The 5,267-nt window shown below is 51.8% G+C and overlaps 1 pseudogene; it reads left to right on the top strand.

Annotated features, from left to right (window-relative positions):
• The first annotated feature begins 448 nt into the window (after positions 1-448).
• Positions 449-1,344, top strand: LOC115331197 (annotated as a pseudogene).
• Positions 1,345-5,267: the final 3,923 nt, after the last annotated feature.

Genomic DNA, 5,267 nt, shown 5'->3' with positions numbered 1-5,267 from the left:
CGCTCTTAACCCCACTCATGAGGACGCGCAGTATTCGCTTTTCGGTGGATTGAGGTTCTGCTGGTGTATTCAGTTCCTGGACTTCATCGACAAAGCAGTTGACGGTTTCGCTGGGTACTTGTGTCCTCGCCTGGAGGAGGTCCTCGGCCCGCTGCCTAAGATGTTGATACATAAACGACCGCTTCAGCTCGGTGACACAGGTGTCGCACGACGTGAGGGAAGTGTTGTGTATTGTGTGAATTATTAAACATTGTCCCAGTTTCGGTTTCAGATGCTTGGTTAAAACCTGGTATCCTTGTGTGTGTATGTAATGTATGGCGTCCTGCTTAAACTCGCCTGTACTGTTTGGCATTCCGTCGGCTGCAGGGCTCGTCATTACATGGCGACGAGGATGTCCTCCCCTTCGATATATAGCGGGTAACCGGCGCCGTCCCTAACCAGCCTCGTCATGGCCTTCGCCGGTCTCGGCCCTCTGGAACCGTTCCTGCCGACACCGGGCAGCCCGTCCGTGCCCTGGCCGCAGTGGCGTGGCATAATCAACGTCTACCTGCTTGCGTCTGGTGCTGCCGAATTTCCCCCGGAGCGACGCAAGGCCCTTTTGCTGCAGTGTTTGGGGGCCGAAGGCCACCGAATTTTCAACACACTACCTGACACAAAGCCTCCAAGCACCGCCCGGGACACGGGAAAAGATGCAGCGAGCAAGTTGGACGAGTACGACATTGCCGTCGCTTCCTTGGCCCAATACTTCGCGGCAACCAGCAACCTGGTCATCGAGCGACATCGCTTCCACCGGTGTTTCCAATCTCCAGGCGAGTCTATTCATGACTTTGTTGCTGCGCTACGTGAGCTCGCAACGCCGTGTTGCCGTGTTGCTTCGCGTCACAAGAAGAGGCAGTACGAGACCAATTCGTGACCGGCGTGTCTTCTAACCGCGTTCGTGAACGTCTGTTGCTGGAAGGTTGGTCGCTACCGTTTTCCACCGCAGTCCAGACAGCCCTTCAACAGGAACAAGTGGCCGAACAAATGAAAGATATTTCCGCGTCCGTACAACTAGTGTCGGCGCGTCTTAGTAGTATTCCGAGCCGCCTTCACAATCTTCACGCTCACGGCACGCTACTCGAAGTCACCAGCAGCATGTTCCTTGAATCGCTACCACGACACGCGCTGCTCAAAGGAACCGCCCCTTATCTCGTGACCACCGCGACCGCCGTCGCTCGCCTTCAGCAGCACGCGCACAGTCGCCGCACTGATACCGTTGCGGCTCTCGTCGGCATCGCGCGTCATGGACTCGTTGTCCAGCACAGGGACAGCGCTGTTTATATTGTAGTCGCATTGGTCATTTAAAAAAAAAAAGTGTGCAACCAGAAACGCTCGCAGTAGACCGTTCACGAGGTATTGATCGACAACTCGTCGGAGGATGACGCCGTTCAGATCCATGAGCTTCAGCGTCCTACAACCTGCGGAATTCATATCGATGTTCAAGTCTGGCAGGTTAACTTGCAACTCCTAGTTTACTCTAGGTCATTAGTGTCCATTTTGTCGAAACGAGTATTCGACGAACACTTTACGGGTCTAGCTCTTCTGCCTGTTCCACATGTTCCCCTGCTAGACTTCTCGAAAAGGCCCATTTGAGTTCAAGGTTGCTTCTTCTCCGAAGTCTCCTATCTAGGACGCAAGGCGCAACTTCTCTTCTACGTTGTAAAGCACGGAACTTCGCTCATTGGCATTGATGGTATCGAGGCTCTGAACTTGCGAATTGAAGAAGGATACACTATGCAATGCCTTCAAGCTTCCTCCGTGCCTGAGGAACAGACCTCCAATGCAGTCGCCCTTCCGCCACTGCCTTCAGCTCTCGTACACTTCAAGCCTTTTTTCACTTCACATTTAGGCCTCGCCAAAGGCTTTGTTCATAAAGTCAAGACGCGCTCTGCGGTAAAGCCCGTAGCATCAAAGCATCGTCGCCTGCCTTTATTTTTGCGACCTCGGGTGTCAGCTGAGCTTTAGCACCTGGAAAGCCTTGACATCATCGAAAGCATCAAAACGCTGGAGTAGGTTTCTCCTATTGTTGTCATTCAGAAAAGAGTTGCAAGCATTAGACTGTGTGTAGACCTTCGCGAACCCAACAAGGCCATCGCTCCCGACATGTTCCCCCTGCCACAAATAGAAGAGCTGCTTCATGCACTGGTGGGAGCCACCCACTTTTCAAAACTTGACCTAGCTCCAGCTTACCTCCAGATCCTCCTGCACAAAGACAGTAGAGACTTAACAGCCTTCATCACCCACGACGGCTTGTTTCGTCTCAAAGGGGTTTGTTTTGGATTGGCCTCAGCACCAGCAGCATTGCAACGCCTGATGTCGCAGATTCTTCATGGCTGTCCTGGCGTCCTCTTTTTTATTAACGACGTTATTGTCTTCGGCAAGTCATCGGAGGAACATTTGCAGAACCTGGCCAAAGTCCTGCAACGCATCAAGGATGCAGGCTTTAAACTGAATCACAAATGCGTTTTCAATGTCACAGAGTTGACATTTCTAGGCCCAAGGCATTTCGCCCCTCCCAGAAGAGGTAGATTCAATCGTGAATACGACTGTTCTAACCAAGGCTGCAGAACTCCGCTCCTTTCTAGGTCTCGTTGACCTAGAAAGGAGCGGAGTTCGTTCCTCACCTAGCTGAGGTCGTTGAGGTATTGTTCGCAAGAACCCACCGTTTGTGTGATCCTCACAGGTTGATGCCAGCTTTTGCAAGGTCAAGCTCTTGCTTTCTTCTGACCTGGTGCTTCATATGTTTGACCCTGCTCTTTCAATTGTACTCTCGACAGATGCATCTGTATGCGGACTAGGGGCCGTTGTCCAGCAGTGACAGGGACAGACACTTCGCACCGTTGCTTTTGCTTCGCGCACCCTTTCACTTGCTGAAAGGAAGTATGCCGTTGGCGAAAAAGAAGCACTGGCCTGTTTTTGGGCGTGTGAACATTAGCATGTGTTCCTCTGGGTTGTGGGGATATTTATACAGCGTGTAGTTGGTCAGCCATCAAAGTTGCGACGAGTCACATGCTGTAGATGAGCAATTTAGCCAGTGCAGTACAACCGCTAGCCTGGGGTCTTTAACGTGCATCACGCAGTAGTGATACACGACCGCACGCCGGTACGATGCTCATCCAGATCGAAACGGGCAGGGGTGGGGCTCGAGCCCAGGATCCCTGGGTTCTGCAGCGCGAGCTCTCGCTCCACGGGCGTCGAGCTGGGTGTGCGCTTTAGCCCACTCGGCCACCGATCCCCCTTGTTCCTCTGGGGACGTCCATTTACTCTGCGAACAGACCACCAAGCCCTGGTTTCGCTTCTGTCTTCACGTTGTTTGGGACGACGTCCGCTTAGGGTCGCACGCTGGTGTGCAAGACTGCTGTGCTACAATTTCACAGTAGAGTATCAGGAAGGTGCACAGAACAGTGTAGCGGACGCTCTATCTCGTCTGCCAGCCCCGACCAGGGACCCCGAGCTGGTTTTTGAGGAAGAAGATGTCTGCCTTGTTAAGCCTCTGTGTGTGACCATGGAACAATTCCAACAAGCAGTGCTGAGTGACGCTGTTCTGACTGAAGTGAAGTCCTACGTCACCGGTTCTTGGCCTTTGCACCAAAGCCTTCCTGAAAATCCGTTGCCGTTTTTCAGCATTCGAGAATAACTGTCAGTGGTAGAGGAAGTCCTACTACGAGCAGAGAGGCTGGTTGTTCCCTCGTCTCTGTTGGCCCAGCTCATTGCTACCGCACATGAAAACCACCCAGGAATGGTTCGCACTAAGGCAAGGCTTCGTGAACAATTCCGGTGACCGGGATTGAACAACCAAGCTGAGACGGCCATCAAGAGCTGCAGTACTTGCCAGGAAGCCGACAAGTCAGCCAAGACATCAACCGCTCCAATGCAACCGGTTGAGTTTCCCGAACGACAATGGCAGAAGGTTACAATATACATAGTTGGTCCCCTAGAGAGATCCCTTCAGAACTGCCGCTTCGTGATTTTTGATCGACTACCACTCCAAATGGCCGGAAGTCCATTTCAGCTAGTAGAAGCAACAGCGGGGACCGCGACGGAGTTCTTGCTCAGCGTGTTTGCCAGAGAAGGCTACCCTGATGAGGTAGTATGTGATAATGGCCTACAATACACCTCTAGTGAGTTTGTCCACGTTCTGCAAGAACGGTCCATTCGGCTCTCGCATTCATCACTGTATTATCCCCAGGCCAATGGCCAAATAGAACGGTTCAATCGCAGTTTTAATGCATCAATTCAGCTGGCTGTTTTGGAACGTCGACCGCTGCGACTGGCTATCACCGAGTACCTCGGAATCTACTGATGCACTCCGCATGCTACTACAGGGGTTGCCCCTGCCGTTATACTTCATGGGAGATTTCCAAGACCACGGCTGAACGTCGTTGGCTTTCCATCACCGTTACTCGAAGAGGAGCCAGCAAGAGAGCTGTACAAGTTGAGGCAGCGAGTGAAGCGTCACCATCTCTACAGCAAACAGTACATCGACAGAAGGAGAGCAGCAAAGAACACAAAGGTTGCGGTAGGAGACCACGTTAGGTTTAAGAAGCCATCCGTTTCCTTCAAGGGTGATCCTGTTTTCAGTCGTCCAAAAATGGTCGTCAAGCAGCGTGGCCTGTCGTCCTTCCTTCCCGACGACGGACAAACTTGGAACGCCTCCAAGTTGTGCAAGGTGCCTGCACTTGCGGCTGACCAGGACTGCATTCGGCCAAGTGACGCATGGGTGCCCCGCAGTGCTTCATCTTAGGTGTAAGTACGAACTATGCTACCTGAGGAGAGTGTGCCGTTCCAAGAACTTGTGCCGCCCAAGGTGCCTGTGCCGTCCCAGGAACCTGTGCCGCCCGAGGAGCTTGTGCCGGGCCAGCAAACTACACCACAGGAAGAGCCTGTGCCGTATCAGCAAACTACGCCACAGGAAGAACATGTGCCGGACCAGCAAATTGTGAGCTGTAAGTCAGTCCGATGCAGTTCTGTAAAAATTTTATAATGTTGTTTGTACAAATTGTATGATGTATATATGTATATATATTGGTTGTATATATCTGATGGGCAAGTCGTTGCTAACAATGGACTAACCAAAAACCTACTAACCAGTGCTCACCCAAACAAATTCAAGGATGGGAATATGTTGTGTATTGTGTGAATTATTGAACATTGTCCAGTTTCGGTTTCAGATGCTCTGTTGGCAACATGGTATCCTTGTGCGTGTATATAAAGTATGGCGTCCTGAA

The sequence above is a fragment of the Ixodes scapularis genome, unplaced genomic scaffold, assembly GCF_016920785.2.
Source record: "Ixodes scapularis isolate PalLabHiFi unplaced genomic scaffold, ASM1692078v2 PGA_scaffold6__148_contigs__length_123643588, whole genome shotgun sequence".
NCBI lineage: Eukaryota > Metazoa > Arthropoda > Arachnida > Ixodida > Ixodidae > Ixodes > Ixodes scapularis.
The sequence above is the reverse complement of the archived record's forward strand: the minus strand, read 5'-3'. Positions and strand labels throughout refer to the sequence as shown.